The following is an 18,124-nucleotide window of genomic DNA, read 5'->3' as shown; positions in this document are numbered from 1 at the left end:
CTTGAAACAAGTCAGATGATTCCTCTGATAAGGAACATCTCCCTAAGTGTCCTCTTTCTGGTTTAGAGGCACCTAGTGCATATCTCTGCCCCTGTGTTGTAGTCACATGGGGTTTAAGTAACTCACTGTAGCTCGGGTTTAAGAAGCAGTGGTACGGATGAAAAGATGTGGAGAGGTCATTCCCTGCAAGGCCAAGTCTAGCAAACTAACGAGTTTGTAGGTGCTGTTCACACAAAGGAGAGGCAGGGGACCTGTGAACAAGGAGGTACCATGCTCAGGACCATAGGAGGGCAAACTGACAGGAGGGGATGAGTTCACTGCTCTTTGTGGGGAGACTGCTGTCCCTATAGGGCATATAAGTGGAGTTGCTAGAAAGCAATAGAACAAAGAATTTTGGAAATTGAGAAAGCGGTGTAAGCTAGTTAAAGATATTGCAGGTGCAAAGCTCACACATGGAGAGCACAGAGTGAGAACAGAAAGGGCTTAGACTAAATCCTGAAGAATGCACACATTTAAAGGACATAAAGGATAAGTTTGGTCTCTACATCTGTGACTCTATTTCTGCTTTGCAAATATGTTCATCTGCACCATTTTTCTAGACTCCACGTGTGATATTGTACAATATTTGTTTTTCTCTTTCTGACTTACTTCACTCTGTATGACAATCTCTAGGTTCAACCATGTCTCTGTAAATGGCACTATTTCATTCCTTTTTCTGGCTGAGTAATATCCCATTGTATATGTGTACCACATCTTCTTTATCCATTCCTCTGTTGATGGACACTTAGGCTGCTTCCATGTCCTGGCTACCGTAAATAATGCTGCAATGAACATCAGGGTGCATGCATCCTTTCGAATTCTGCTTTTCTCCATGTGTATGCCCAGGAGTGTGATTGCTGGATCATATGGTAGCTCTATTTTTAGTTTTTTAAGGAACCTCCATAGAGTTCTCCATAGTGACTGCGCCAATTTACATTCCCACCAACAGTAAGGTGGGTTCCCTTTTCTCCACACCCTCTCTAGCATTTATCAAGGGGGAAGGGGGAGTGGGATGAATTGGGAGATTGGGATTAACTATTTATAAAATAGGTAACTAATGAGAATCTGCTGTATAGCACAGGGAACTCTACTCAATGCTCTGTGGTGACCTAAATGGGAAGGAAATCTAAAAAAGAGGGGATATATGTATACATATAACTGATTCACTTTGCTGTACAGCAGAAACTAACACATTTTAAAGTGGCTACATTCCAATAAAAATGAATAAATAAGAAATAAAATTACTATGAAAGAAAATAGAGATAAAAACTGCATAGAGAAAAATCAGCAGGATAATGTCTTAAATAACCCATAATTTTGTGTACATTTCTCTATACATCATTTTATCAGCTCCTCTAAATTTATTAGACAATGTTTTTCTATGGCCCTCAATTAATTCTTCAATTATTTCCTCAATGGGGAATCCCTGCTCAGCAAAACGTAATGGAATGAAAAATTGGTGGGAGAATGAAACATGAATCAAGTATATCAGTTAACAAATTAAGTTCACAGCCATGACAAATGTTACTGAGGAAGCAGAGAAAATGGAGATTAGAAGGAATTACTCGGCTGAATGATGAGTAAGGACTTAACTCACTGAAAATTAACTCTTCACAAACTCAGCCAGCCAACGAGGATGGGATTTGAACCCATGCGTGCAGAGCACAGTGGATTAGCAGTCCATCGCCTTAACCACTCGGCCACCTCGTCACACGTAAGCCTCACCTCTTCAACCTCTTCCTGCAGTTACTCCCAGGTGATTCATAACAATGTGTCTAATCACTCTTTTCCTGGCTCACAGCCACAGTGTGAGTTAGGTGTCTTAAGGTAAATTTCACAACCACCACAAAACTGATGGACAGCACTTGGAGTGGTGAAGCTACCTGGCAAATACCTGGTAACGGGTAGAACCATGCCTGACACACGTTGTTGGATGCAAGTCAGTCCTGGCTTGCAGACCCAGCTGTATGTGCCAGGGAGGCACACACCCCACCCGAACTTTCCCAGGGTCCCTCTGCTGCTGCATTCCACATTCGAGGGACTGATTTCCTCACTCCTGATCAGAACTGCCAGGATTCCCATTTTCTGGGTGGTACCAGAATCCCTGCTCTGTGATTCCTTTCCATTTGCTTTTGTGATATGCCCACCAGCCAAGAAAAGCCCTCATATTTTTAAAATGTCATTTTTATTGGCGTATAGATGATTTGCGATATTGTGTTAGTTTCTGCAGTACAATGAAGTGAATCAGCTATATGTATACATATATCCCCTCCCTCTTGGACCTCCCACTACCCACCATTCTGCCCATCGATGTCATCACAGAGCACCAAGCTGAGCTCCCTGTGCTATACAGCAGGTTCCCACTAGCTATCTGTTTTATACATGGTAGTGTATGTACGTTAATCCTAATCTCTCAATTCATCCCACTCCCCCTTCCCACCCCCCACCCCAAATGTCCAGTTCTCTACATCTGTGTCTCTATTCCTGCCCTGCAAATAGGTTCATCTGTACCAACTTTCTAGATTGCACATATATTTGTTAATATCCTCATTTGTCTTTTGTTATCCTCTCTAGGACTTAGCATTGATCAGTCTATGAAAAATCATCAACGCATGAGAACGTGTTTTGGAAAACAGTAGACAAGAGAAAGAGCCCCGATGGGAAGTTACCTGTATCCCAGCACAAGAGTGGCTTAGCTTGACTACTGTCAAGGCTGGGAACGGCCCATGCGGTGGGAAATCCTGGATGCAGGAGGCAAGTTGAAGGTCCTGGTTGTTGCTCTTTCCTAAGCCCACTAGGGAAGCCTGGCTGAGCCCTTCCAGCTCTGACAACCTCTGGGATAAAGTGACCATCAAGAACCCTGGGGCTCCGGTTCGATCCCTGGCTGGGGAGTTAGGATCCTGCAAGACTCGAAGCAAGGTCAAAAATAAAAATTAAAAAAAAGCAAAAAGAGGGCTTCCCTGGTGGCACAGTGGTTGAGAGTCCACCTGCCGATGCAGGAGACGCGGGTTCGTGCCCCAGTCCGGAAAGATCCCACCTGCCGCGGAGCGGCCGGGCCCGTGAGCCATGGCCGCTGAGCCTGCGTGTCCGGAGCCTGTGCTCCGCAACAGCAGAGGCCACAACAGTGAGGGGCCCGTGTACCGCAAAAAAAAAAAAAAAAAAAAAAAAGGGGAAAAGAGCACTCTTCCACTCTTGAGAGTTTGTGTACTTTTATTTTCTTTCATTTTTAAAATTTTTTTCTTAGTTATCTATTTTACACATATTACTGTATATATGTCAGTCCCAATTTCCCAGTTTATCCCACCACCACCCCCCCTTTCCCCCCATGGTGTCCATACGCTTGTTCTCTACATCTGTGTCTCTATTTCTGCCTTGCAAACCAGTGCATCTGTACGATTTTTCTAGATTCCACATATGTGCCTTAATATACGATATTTGTTTTCCTCTTTCTGACTTACTTCACTCTGTATGACAGTCTCTAGGTCCATCCACGTCTCTACAAATGACACAATTTCCTTCATTTTATGACTGAGTAGTATATTCCATTTTATATATGTGCCACATCTTCTTTAACCATTCGTCTGTCAATGGGCATTTACGTTGCTTCAATGTCCTGGCAATTGTAAATAGTGCTGCAATGAACACTGGTGTGCATGTGTCCTTTTGAATTATAGTTGTCTCTGGGTATATGCCCAGTAGTGGGATTGCTGGGTCATATGGTAATTCTATTTTTAGTTTTTTAAGGAACCTCCCTACTGTTCTCCATAGTGGCTGTATCAGTTTACATTCCCACCAACAGTGCAAGAGGGTTTCCTTTTATCCACACCTTCTCCATCATTTGTTGTTTGTAGATGTTCTGCTGATGCCCATGCTAACTAGTGTGAGGTGATACCTCACTGTAGTTTTGATTTACATTTCTCTAATAATTAGTGATGTTGACCAGCTTCTCATGTGCCTCTTGGCCATCTGTAGGTCTTCTTTAGAGAAATGTCTCTTTAGGCCTTCTGACCATTTTTTCATTGGGTTGTTTGCTTTTTTAATATTAAGCTCCATGAGCTGTTTATATATTTTGGAGATTAATCCTTTGTCCATTGATTTGTATGCAAATATTTTCTCCCATTGTGAGGGTTGTCTTTTTGTCTTGTTTATAGTTTCTTTTGCTGTGCAAAAGCTTTTAAGTTTAATTAGGTTCCATTTGTTTATTTTTGTTTTTAATTTCCATTACTCTAGGAGGTGTGTTGAAAAAGATCTTGCTGTAATTTATGTCAAAGAATGTTCTTCCAGGCTTCCCTGGTGGCGCAGTGGTTGAGAGTCCACCTGCCGATGCAGGGGACACAGGTTTGTGCCCCAGTCCAGGAAGATCTCACATGCCACGGAGCGGCCGGGCCCGTGAGCCATGGCCAAGAGAGGAACGGGGACAAAAAAAAAAAAAAAAAAAAAAAGTAAAGGAAGGTTTGATGACAATGTTTAATCAAATAGAGAATACCAATATAGAGAAAAAATTATTTAAAAGAAGCTTAATTAAATTCTGGAGTTGAAAATCACAACTATTGCTATGAAAAGTTTGCTAGAGAAACACAATATTAGATTTGAACTAGCAGAAGAATTAATGAACTCACAGATAGATAAGTTAGAGAGTATGCAGTTCAAAGAAGAAAGATTTTTAAAAATGAAGAAAAATAAACAGAGCTTCAGAGAGAAATCAGACCCCTTTAAGTACACCAATATATGCATAACGTAGTTACCAGATGGAAAAAAGAAAGGAATAGAAAAATATTAAAATAAATAATGGAAAATTTTCTAAATTTGATGAAAACATTTATCTACATATCCAAGAAGCCCAATCAACTGTGAGTAGGATAAAAACAAAGTAATGCGCATCAAGACATACCATGGTAAAATATAATGAAAGCCAAGGACAAAAAGAAAATTTTGAAAGCACAAGAGAAAAATGATTCATTATGTACAGGTAAAACATTAGTAAGTATAACAGCTAACTATTCATCAGAAACCAAGGAGGACAGAGGACAGTGGGATGACACATTCGAAATGCAGAAAGAAAAATATAACTGTCAACCAAGAATCTCATATCCAGCACAATATCTTTCATAAATCAAAAAGAAAAAAGTCATCTTCAGATTAAGAAAACAACAACCACACTGAGAGAATTTGTTGCTAGTGAATATGCCCTACAAGAAATACTAAAGAACATTCTTAAGTCTGAAAGCAAGTGACTTCAGACAGTAATTTTAATCCACATGAAAAAAAGAGCAATAGCAGAGGCAATTATGTAATTATAAAAGAGAGTATAACTGCATATTTCTTTTCCATTCTTCTCTTAATTGATATAAAAAGCAATTTCGTAAAGCAATAGTGTGTAATTGGGTCAGTAGGCCTGTAACATGTAGAAATGTAATATATGTGTACAATCACAGCACAAAGGAGAGGAACAGGGGCAATAGGTATTGGAGCAGGGAAATTACACCAGCTGGTAATTTGAATCCACAGAAACAGAGAGAAACAAAAATGGTAAGAAAAAAGGTTAATGTAACACACTCCATGAATATATTCTTGCTCTCCTTTCTTCTCTCAGCTTCTTAATGACATAAAATTTTATAAAGTAATCATTATAATAATGTATTATAACTTATATATAAATGTAATATGTATAGCTAATAGCAGCACAAAAAAAGCTAAGATAAATAGAGCAATGTAGGTGTAATATTTCTATATATATCTGGAATTAAGTAACAATAAATTTGAAGTAGATTCTGGTAACAAAACATGCACATAGTATGTCTTAGAGCGAGCAATAAGAAAATAAATAAATAAATATATATAGTAGAAAAATTATTAAAGAAATCAAAATGTTACATAGAAAATGTCCATTTAGTGCAAAAGAAAGAACTAAAACTGGAATAGAGAGGAAAATATATAAGGCATTTAAGAAAAAGGTAAAATGACAGACTTAAATCCAACTCTTTTAATGATAACACTAAATGTGAATGAATTAAACAATGCAATCAAAAGAATGGTTTAAAATGACAGAAAAGATACAATATGTGATCTACAGGAAACACACTTTAGATTCAAAGATACAAACAGGTTGTGAGTGAAAGGATGGAAGAAAAAAAACATATCATAAAAAAAGCAACCATAAAAAAATCTGCTAAGGCTATAAAAACTTCTGACAAATAGATTTTTAAAACAAGTGTTCCTAATCATTAGAAGGGACCTTTTATAATGATAAATAGGGTCGATGTATCAAAAAGACATAGCAATTATCCATGTATATGCATCTAACAACAAAGCCCCAATGTACATGAAGCAAAAATTGACAAAATCAAAGGGAGACATAAACAATTCAAACACAATAGGTGGAAATTTCAGCGCCCAAGTTTCAATAAAGAACAGGACAACTAGAAAGACGATCAACAAGGAAATAAATCTAAGCAACACTATAAACCAATTAGACCAAGCAGACACTTATAGAACACTCTACCTGCAACAGGGTGCACATTCTTCTCAAGGACCAATGGACTGTTCTCCAGGATTGACCGTGTGTTAGGCAGTAAAATAAGCCTCAATAAATTTAAAAGAATTGGTATTATGCAAATTGTGTTTTCTGGCTGTAATGAAGTGAAATTAGAAAACAACAATGGAAAAAATGTTAGTAAACAAAAATATGTGGGGTGTAAACAATGCACTTAAGTCATCAATGGGTCAAATAAGAAATGACAAAGAAAATTAGAAAATATTTTGAGATGAAAGATAATAAGAGTACAACATACCCAAACTTGTGAAGTACAGTTAAAACAGTGCTCAAATTTACATTTATAAATAAAAACATCAGAAGAGATATCTCAAATCGATAACCTACCCTTCACCTTAAGAAATTGGAAAAAGAAGTGAATTCCCTGTGGTCCAGTAGTTAGGACTCTGTGCTTCCACTGAAGGGGGCATGGGTTCGATCCCTAGTAGAGACATAAGATCCTGCATGCTGAGGGGCACAGCCAAAAATTAAAAAAGGAAAAAAGAAGTTGGAAAAAGAAGAGAAAACTATACCCGTAGCAAGCAGAAGGATGGAAATAATAAAGGTGAGTGAAGACTAATGAAATAGTGAATAGCTATAACACCAAAAACACAAGGAATCAGAGTCAATGAATTGAAATTCATCAAAAGTAAAAACTCCTGTGTTTTAAAGGGTACCATCAGGAAAGGAAAAGACAACTGAATTGAATGCGAGAAAATATTTGCAAATCCTAAATCTGAAATTTGACTCTAGAATAAATACAGAACACTTCCAGCTCAATAATAAAAAAGACAATCAGAAGTGGGCAAAGCATCTGAATAGATATTTGTATAGACATACAGGTAGTCAATATGCGCATAAAAAGATGTTCAAAATCATTAGATATCTTAGAGTTAGAAATAAAAACACAATGAGATATTATTTCACACCATTAGTGAAGCTATTTTGGGTGAACCTGTAAAGTAATTTAAACCCTCATTCATTGCTGATGGCAATGTTGTATTAACCATGCCATTTATTTCCTATATCTTGATGCTTTGACATCTTGGGCTGTGCTGACCCTGGAGAGACTGCCCTTTCCAGGGTTAGCTAATTTCTAGAGGTAGCAGATAAATTGCCTGGGAGTGTGTCTTGCATATGCAAATATTCTAACATTCATTTTAAGCAATGTATGCAAACAATCTATCAATAACTTCATCTTATTAAACCAATCCAGAGCCCACAACCCCAACTACCTGCTTTACCTGGTTCTCACACTACCTTGTGGGCTACAACCCACCTGTCATAATGACCCAGGGGCTAAGTACCAGACAACCAGAGACAGCCCCTATTCTCCAGAGTAGGCTGAAATCATTAAAATTAGCTAATTCTAAACCTGCTCACCCTGCCTCACCTGTTTCTTCTCTTGCACACATTTTCTCCTCACTCCTCACTCTTCTCTGGCTTCTGGCCAACACTGGTGCTTCCCCATGTGGCCCCCCCAGGGTATGGCATGCCCCTTCCACCTGGAATGTGTGATATAACAAACATCTTTTCAAGGGCAGTCATCTCCTGATCTGTCAGACTTGTCATACCTAAATAATAATAAAAGCTGTATTTAAAAAAGAATGTACGGTGATGCATCTGCTTTGGAAAACAGTCTGGTAGTTCCTCAAATGGTTGGACACAGAGTTACATATGACACAATGATTCTACTCCTAAATATACAGCTGAAAGAAATGGAAATATATGTTCACACAATACACAAATGTTCACAGCAAGATTACTCATAATAGGAAATAAGTTAAAGAATTCAAATGTCCGTCAACTAATTAATGAATACATAAATGTGGTATGTCCATGCAGTGGAACAGTATTTGTCAATAAAAAGAAATGGAGTTCCAATACACTCTACAACATGGATGGGCCTTGGAAACATTAAGTGAAAGAAGCCAATGTATTCCATTTACATGGAATGTTCATAAAAGGCAAAATACTGAGACACCAAAACAATTAGGGCTGAGGAGATTGGAAGGAAATGGAGATTGAGTGTTAATGAATAGACTTTTTAAAATTTTTTAAAAATGGATTGTAGTAATAATGAACATACTAAAACCACTGAATTATATACTTGAAATGAGTGAATTATATGATATGTGAATTACATTATAAATCTGTGATAAAAATGTTAATATAATTCATCACATTAAAGGAATAAAGGATAAATAAATATAATAAGTCAACAGAACTGAAATAGCGTTTGACAAATTCAGCATGCATTTATGATTAAAAAAATAAAGAATTCACAGCAAACTAGAAAAAGAATGACAGTTTCTATATAAAGTACCTACTAATCACTACAGCTAACATCATATCTAACAGAGGAAGAAAAAGAAAAGAGACCTGTATAACATTACATGTAGCAGCTTGATAGAACACAAATGTCCATTAACGAGAAAAGAGTCGAAATCAGTTGTGGTCTCTTCATGTAATGTAACACTACTCAGCAATAAAATTTACACACTACTTACATATGCAACAACATGGATGAATCTCAGAATCATGTTTAATGAAAGAGGCTAGAAGCAAAATGAGTATGTGCTGTAAGATTCCATATGCATGAATTTCCAAACCGGCGAAACTAAGGTATAGTGATAGAAATTAGGTGAGTGGTTCCCTGGTGTGGCAATTGGGATTAACTTGGAACTTTGAGGAGTGCTAGAAAAATATTTTTTCAGTGGTGACTGCACTGGAATACACATTAGACAAAACTCATTGAACTGTACACTTAAAACTGATACATCTTCTTCTATGTAAGTATACCTAAATAATGCCGACAAAGAACCACTAATCCACAATATGAAACCTGGAAGACAATGAGAATGGCACAAATATTTACTCAAATAGAGCGTTTACAAAATTGAGTTGACTTTGGAGAGATTCCTTGTAACCTCCTGGTCCAAGGACATAATGGCTGACAATATAGTCCAATGAAATACACAGTTTCAATCTCTTCCCTCAAATTTCAGTCTACAACTCATTGCCATTTGTATTACTATTTACTTGATCCAGCTTTAATTTAGCTATAGAAAATATTTTTCTGGTAAGTCAATGTGTATGCTTTATATTCACCTTTCTGAAAATAAAAATAATTCATTATTTCTTTACCTTATTTCCTAAAATCGGATGCAAATATATGGACCACATGTTTAAAAATATATTACTCGAGTGCTTCAAATAACTTCCACTTCAGCTTCCCTCAGTTGATTTAGGCATTCTGATGTAAAAAGCATTTTGCTTACTGTTAGTAATAACATCAAAAAAATGTTCATCTCCACACATTGTTCAATTGCAGCGAAAAAGAATATACTTGAATCACGTACAGTAAAATGCCTAAGCAGTGCTTCTCTGGTGTTTTCAAATGCCACAGTCGTAAATAAGGAGTCAGAAGCATCCTCTGAAGAGGTTTACACTTAAGCTTGGCCATAGTTCTTGGTGATTCATTAGCGTGGCCACGCTAGCCTGATAGAAAGAACTCGGGGGATAAAGATGATTGGTTTCTTTCCTTTCTTTTCTTTTCCGAACTCCTTTCAGACAGAACACGAGCATAAACAGCCACATCTGAAGACACACCAGGTGCTGCCCACAGCAGCTGCAGCAACAAGTCAAAGGCCATGAAGTCCACCTAGGAAAAATGCCAAAGAGTGACTGGTCGTCAGGTCCTTGATACACATTTTGCAGTTAAGAATGAGCATGTTGAGGAGAATCAGTTTTAGGAAAAAATGTACAAAACACAGCCTTGGGAAATCTTTTTCATCCTCTTTATTCAGGCACCTGGGTGAAAGGCACTTTGAAAGAGAGAAAATTGCAGCTGGTGACTAGGACATGTTATTCGGATTTTGAGCTAATGTGAAAGTGTTTGAAAAAATAAATGCTTTATATATATAGATACATACACATATATATACACATATGTGTGTGTAATACATTAATATTACTGTTCAAATATATTGTTCGTTTTACTATTTGTAAGGAAAGACTAGTGAGTTAAAAGACTTAATTTCTGCTTTATCAATTAGTGTTGGATTTCCCATTAAGGGACATATTAGGGTCTACAGCAAGGGCTGGGCTGATGAATTTCATAAAATCAGCTTCATATCTCTGAAAGGAAGAGTTATAATGCTACAGTAGCTTTAATATTCCTTCTCACTTCTCATTCTGTTGAGTAGTTCACTAATAAGCCATCATTTTGGTCTCTTTTCCCCCACAAAGTGTGCATCAATATTGTTTCTGTATTCTGAGCTCCCTATAGAACTTAAAAGACAGCAAGTCCCTGAGATGGTTTCTTTCTCTGAGAAGTAGGTTGATTGACATTTCACGTATTGTTTAGTCTTCTAGGTTGAAATTTGAAACAAACATCACATCTCACTAATGAGCAATCTTCCTCATATAATGAATTTTTCCTGTCATCGTCTATGTAAAACATGTACAGGAGGAAAACATTTTCCCCCAAATTACTCTGCAAACCTATTATGAAGTACACACTAATCTTCAATACATGGCAGAGGTTATTTAAGCTACTCAGCTGTTAGGGTAACAATGATTTGAATTTGACTTTAATGTAGGAAACAGCTACAGTACATTTTCCATTTAGAATGAATGTAGTTTAAATGAGGTTTACTTTTAGACCATAGTTATAAGGCACCTTCTGTTTAGAAATCCTGCTGTGTGGATGTGATTTTAGTCCAGAAAAGCTGCAGTTACAAATTCCATTTTCTTCGGGACACTGTCATGTGAAGGAGGCTTCTGAGCAGAACACTCGCTGTTACCATTCGCAGAACTGCCTTTTGAATGTGCTTTCAATTAGGAAATCTCAGGAAGTTCATTTTAAAATTCAAAAATCCCAATTCAACTCTGGCACTTTGAATTATCAGGCTACTTTGAAATGCCGTCCTTCCTGTTCTTGATCTTGGAAGTCATCCAAATAGGAGAAAAGAAAAGAAGAATCACATGCAAGGAAGGAATTTTTAAATTATCCATTAAAAAAAATTTTGTGCCAAAAGGACAGATGGTATAGCTAACACACACAGGGTCATGTATCTTTTGGAAATCTAATCACACTCTTCATCTTCCACGGTAAATGATTCTATCCATAAAGCACTTGTAACATAAATGATTCTATCCATAAAGCACTTGTAACAGTATGGAAAGAAATGAAGCAAGTGAGTATAAATCTGTGTTCTAATCACTGAGAAGGCAGAGAAGGTAGCCTGAAAAGTTAGCAAAGGAAAGAAAGAATAAAGCGCAATAAAGAAGTGTCACAAGACCATCATCCTTCCATTCCAGCAACTGAAAAGCACAAGGACTTACAACATAAAAACCTACACCACTTTCAATTTGTTGTAATTCATTCTTCATCTAGTTCAAATAAGCCCCTGTTTCAGAAAAAATCTCTAGTAACCATCATATTGACACTTCATCTACACTGAGTGCTAATGAGCCAGGATTTTTCTGCCATAATTTTTACCCAAGAGCTCACACTGTCACAGCCCATCAGAGAAACCGCGCCAGGCACCCTTTCAATCTAAGCACACTTGTCCACCGTCCGCAGCTTCTGTTTTCAAGGGTAGGGGGTTATTTGTTCCTAAATATCTTTTTCCCTACTTGATTTCGATTGTCTATGTGACTTGTAATGAAATGAGGCGAGAATATAAATGTTCCCTTCACTGCCAATTTGTGTCTTTCTCTATCCTTTCTAAAATCTGATGATGTTCATTTAGACCAAGCCCTTTAGAAGAAATTCTCCCTCAGCAGCCATCTACATTGATCTTAAAATAAATTACCGGAAATTTTCTGGGTAGAGGAGACAAAAATATTGCCATGAGAGGCAAATAAAGAACTTCTAAAAAAAAAAAAAAAAAAAAAAAAAAAAAAGAACCCTCAAATGTCTAGAAGCTACTGAGCAAATCTAGTTTATATTTTCAATATTAATGGCACTTCCCTAGCTATACCTTACTGATGTTTTTTTCTTTTCCCTAACTTTGTAAAAATCATCACTGTCATACAATTTTTCTTTCTATATTTTTTGCTAATGCCTTTAGAGCTCTGAAGCTGGTGTGGATCATACTAAGGGAGATAGTCAAGCATTATTTTGAAGATGATGCCTCCTATTATTCTCCATTAAGGTATTTTCATTGTTTACATGATAGAAATTCAAAAAAAAGAGAGAATCATTAAGCTGTGTCATTACTACCCCCTGCCCTTCCAAGAAACAACAAACATAGTCATCTAAACTGCTATACATAAATGTATATATAAGCATACATATACACATATATGTAGCGCATATATTATATGTGTGTGTGTGTATACTGAAATTTATTGCCAGTAAAGAGATGAGCATTTTTCTCAGTCTGCAGATGTTTCTTGTCTTTTCTCTGTCTCTCTGTGTTACGCAGCTTGGATCACAGCTATTCTGGGTGAGCGTTTTGAGAGGGGAGGAGAGACAGTTGCTTTTCCCCTGAGTTCAGATCACATGGGATTGAGAAGAGAAAAATAACAGTGTTTTTCCACCAAGCTCTTTGCCACCTAGATCAGAACTTGGACTACACTCCCTCTATAGAACTGAACTCCAGAAATAGAGTTGTTTCTATATATTCTTATATTTTTCTGTTGTAGTTCTCTTACTCTCCTAGTAAGCATTCTTGTCAAAATATTTCAGTGTTGAGCTGTGTAGAAATGAGACTTCTCTTCTCCAAGTCTGGATAATTTGGGTTGGAAAGAATTAGAGAAGTAGAGTGTTCAAAAACTCGCTCAAACACACAGAAACATGCCCCAAAGTCAAAGGCTGATGCTAAAGCAGGTAGAAATGGGAGGTGAAGAGGTAAAAATAAATAAAGATATAAATCGCCCCCTTATCTTTTTTTTTGGTCTTGAAGTCCAGTATAGTGATGTTGCTAAAATAATGTATCACCCATATCTTAATGAGTTAGCACCCTAGAGCAACGTCAGGTATTCCAATGCATAGTCTTTTCTAAGTATTTCAGACACTGACTGTAGGACTTTACTCGGTAAAAGGACTGCTGTGTCCTGACATACAGCTCTGCAAAAGATATGCAATATTTTCTGCTTCCACTTCACATCTGTCCATTCTCTCCCAAACTTACACTAAACAGGAGACTGACGCGTTGCTGCACAAAACCATCCTTCTAAAGTTCACATCGCAGATTGAATGATCAGTTCTCTGGATTCACCTTAACTCCACTTAGCAGCACTATTTGATACAGTTGATTGATGCAGCCTCAGAACGGGTTCTCCGCTTAGCCTCAGGGAAGCCACCCTCTCTTTTCTCTCCTCCCCCTCGGTGACATCTCCTTTCAGTCTCTTCGCTCTTTCACTTCATCCACGCAACTTGTAAGCACTGAAATGACCCAGGGTTCAGGACTTGAATGGCTTCTCCTTTTAACCTGCACCCAACCCCTAGGAAACTTGATGCCATCTCATGGCTTTAAATGCCCTCTATTCACTGAAGACTCCCCAATTTATTTCTTCATCCCAGGCATCTACCCTGAATTCCAAACCTATATATATCCAATCGTTTTTATATCTCCACTTCTGTATATAATCTCAGGCTTAACAGGGCTGCAGCAGAGGTGACTCAGTGATTGCCAAAGGTTGGGCTTTTACCTAAGGTATAGAGCTGATGAGAAAGAAGAGATCAGTCAGGGATGGCATTTCCCTCTCCTAACCTCATGTCTAGGTGGATGGATGTCCCTAAGTCTGGGTGGTGAAATGGAGCTGGAAGCATTGTGGTTCCCTAACAGGCTGGGGGTAGGTATAAAATAGGATGTACTACTCTGTCTATTGGGGAAGGACAACAAGGTGATCATGAAATAGACACAGTTCTTAAGGGAAGTGCCCAAAGAATCGTCCAACCTGGACATCTACACTGCATTACACGTGAGTAAGAAATTTGTATTGTGTTAATTCATGATATTGTTGAGAAATGTGTTACAGCATTAACAATAATACCTTAATCATTAGAGTCTAGTGCACATACAAAAAACAAATTCCTGATTTACTTCCTCATCCAGTCCACCCAGAAAACAAAGGGATTCTGATTATCTATCAGTTACTTAAGTTAAAAATCTTGTAACAATCCTGGACTCCTTTCTCTCTCATATGTCACCTCCAATTTACCTACAATTCCTACTAGAACAACCATTAAGATATATCCTCTGATCTATGCATCATCGTACCTTGTATTAACTACTATAATACTTTTTAAATTAGTCCTTGCTGCTTCCACCCTGGCCCACCTATAATATTCTTTGAATTTAGTGACGTTCCTCATAAGCAAGTCAGTCAGATATTGCTAGGCAGGTTCCCAATAAAGCAGCCTCAGAGAGTCGGTAGGGGAATTTGAAGGAGGTTTATCAGAAAGCATTCTGGGCATCATCGTCTCTGCAGGAGGAAGAATCAGGGTGGGACAGAGGGAGAAGCTGAGCTGCAATGCAGTCTCAATCACAACCTCAGCCAAAGCTGTAGGAACCCTGAAATAGCCGGGGCCTTGAGTAGTGGTTCCAGGTAGCCAGTCATGTTTCTGTCTGCCCCCAGGAATGAGGGATGGCCTTGGCAAGGCACGTGTCTCCAGGGAAGGCAGTTCTAGGAGGGCACTGATGGCTGAGAGCTTTCTGCTGACAACATTTTCATCCCTGTAGGAGTAAGAACTTTGGTCCTGAAGTAAATTGTCCACTACATCAACTCACGTTACTTCCATGCTGAAAACCTTTGGGTGGCTTCTGACATTCCTCAGAAACAAGTGCACAGTCCTTTGCAGGGCTATGATGACCCCTTTGTGCTCTGGCTACTGTCTCTCAGTAATACACCCTCATCCATTTTGCTTCAGCTCCACCGGGCTGTTGTTCTGCCTTGGGTGCGTCAATCACAGCCCCACTTCAGGACTTTTCCACCTGCTGTTCCCTCTGCCTGAATTTTTATTCATATGTCATGGATTTGTTCCTTGCTTTAGTTCAGGGATTGGAAATTATTTTTCTATACAGGGCTAGATAGTAAATATTTATGGTTGGGCCCCATGTGGTCTCTGTCACGACTACTGTAACCCAAAGCCTGTGACAATATGTGACTGAATGAGTGTGGCTGTGTTCCTATCAAACTCTACTTACAAGAACAGTTGGCTGTATTTGGACTATGGGAAATAGTTTGCAGACCCCTACATGAGTCATAGCTTGGCTCTAAAATGGCCTCCTCTGAAAGCAGTATAGCAAGTTGTTTAGGATGTTTGGTTTAGAATCTACTTGCTTTGGTGTTTCTTTGGCCTCTGACAAAGATCATCCGTCTAACTTCCAGTTTCCCTTTGCCTTGATATCCAAAATGGGGATTATAATAATATCTTCTACCTAGGGTTTTGTCGATGGTCAAAAGAGAGAGTACATACTAAACAATCGCAACAATCAAAGCACCTACCCATTACTCTGTTTCTTCATATTACTTAGCACTTATTATCTAATATGTATGGATTTAATTATTAAGATAGTTATTATTCAGATACTGCCTCTTCCCCTACCCCACTAGAATAAAGCAGGGACTATCTTCTTGATTCACTGCTGAATTGCCTGATTCTACCAACATGCCTTACAAATTGTAGACCCTTGATAAATGTTTTTTGAGTGGATGCATGAATTAAGTGAGTGTTGTACCTTGAGGTACAGTCTCTGAAATTAGATCCAAGAGATGTGAGTTCTCATTCCAACTACATAAGTAGCTTTGGTTTTGGCCAAAACTAAGATATACTGTCCAATGGAGGGAGAAGACCAAATACTGAGCCTTTTAAAGGAAACATCAGTCTTATGCCTCAAAACAATCTGCATTTTCTTTCATTTTAAGCTTTAACTTAAATGTATGCACATATGTTTAACAATGGGATTCAGTAAACTGCTATATTGTCATATGTATAGTATTTTATCCTTGGGGCTTGGCTATATAGTGTCAACATTCCTGAACTAGCAGCATTGTGATGATTTCCTGGAGATACATGAGGCTCTTTGATGCTCTTGGGATCAGGCTGATCTGGGCATAACCTAAGAAATGTATTAAATAAATCTTAACAGTTCTACTTTATCTTGTTTACAAGTCATGAGCCCTATTACACTTAACTGAACTTTAAAAATTGTGACAATCTCTGCCTTATTGTAGTTTCAAGGGAAAAAATTAGAGTGATTTTTATTTACAATACTCCCTACTGCATGTAAACTAGAAAGCCCTCTCTCCTCTATCTGCATATCAAAGCCTTACCCAGTGATGGACACTTAGGTTGCTTCCATCTCCTTGAGGACACGGGGAGGGGGAAGGGTAAGCTGGGACGAAGTGAGAGAGTGGCATGGACATATGGACACTACCAAACGTAAAATAGATAGCTAGTGGGAAGCAGCTGCATAGCACAGGGAGATCAGCTCGGTACTTTGTGACCACCTAGAGGGGTGGGATAGGGAGGGTGGGAGGGAGGGAGACGCAAGAGGGAAGAGATATGGGAACATATGTATATGTATAACTGATTCACTTTGTTATAAAGCAGAAACTAACACACCATTGTAAAGCAATTGTACTCCAATAAAGATGTAAAAAAAAAAAGCCTTACCCAGCTTCCATTCTACTCCTCCCCTGCATTACTGCTGAATTCTATAGTAAACTCCATTCTCTAAAGGTCCCAGCTCTACCCTGACCACTGGTTTTAAAATGCAGCCCTTGGGCTTCCCTGGTGGCGCAGTGGTTAGAGTCCGCCTGCCGATGCAGGGGACACGGGTTCGTGCCCCGGTCTGGGAGGATCCCACATGCCGCGGAGCGGCTGGGCCCGTGAGCCACGGCCGCTGAGCCTACGCGTCCGGAGCCTGTGCTCCGCAATGGGAGAGGCCACAACAGTGAGAGGCCCGCGTGCTGCAAAAATAAAAATAAAAATAAAAAATAAAATGCAGTCCTTCTCCCAACACTCCCAATATTTTTATTCTTTCCACTTCTTTATTTATATTTTTTTCATAAAGGGCTTATCACCTTTTAACACGCTTTAATAATGTATTCCTTTCATACAACCTCATCCTTTGTGTATGGCCTGTCTCCCTAGGATAAGTTGCCCAGGATGGGGATTTGTCTGTGTGAGTCACTGATACATCTTCCCTACCTGGAACAGTACCTGACACATAGGAGGCTCTCGATAATTAGTTAATATACTGTCATTAGCAGGTTATCATTCTGTTCATTTTTTATTTCATTCATTTTTCACACAAATTAAAAGGAATGAAATTGGGTTATTTGTAGAGACGTGGTTGGACCTAGAGTCTGTCATACAGAGTGAAGTAAGTCAGAAAGAGAAAAACAAATATTGTATATTAATGCATGTATGTTGAATCTAGAAAAATGGTACAGATGAACCTATTTGCAGGGCAGGAATAGAGTTGCAGACATGAAGCATGGACATGTGGACACAGGGGGGATGAACTGGGAGATTAGGATTGACATATATACACTACCATGTGTAAAATCGATAGTGTGAACCTGCTG

The 18,124-nt window shown here is 38.5% G+C and overlaps 1 non-coding gene across 1 annotated transcript; it reads right to left on the bottom strand.

The window, feature by feature from the left end:
* Positions 1 to 1,667: 1,667 nt before the first annotated feature.
* On the bottom strand, positions 1,668 to 1,749 carry TRNAS-GCU (transfer RNA serine (anticodon GCU)). Its single transcript has one exon. It is a non-coding gene; the product is annotated as a tRNA-Ser (tRNA).
* Positions 1,750 to 18,124: the final 16,375 nt, after the last annotated feature.

Source organism: Lipotes vexillifer, unplaced genomic scaffold, assembly GCF_000442215.2.
Source record: "Lipotes vexillifer unplaced genomic scaffold, Lipotes_vexillifer_v1.1 scaffold582, whole genome shotgun sequence".
In the NCBI taxonomy this organism is placed as follows: Eukaryota; Metazoa; Chordata; class Mammalia; order Artiodactyla; family Lipotidae; genus Lipotes; species Lipotes vexillifer.
This window is presented reverse-complemented; position numbering and strand designations above follow the sequence as displayed.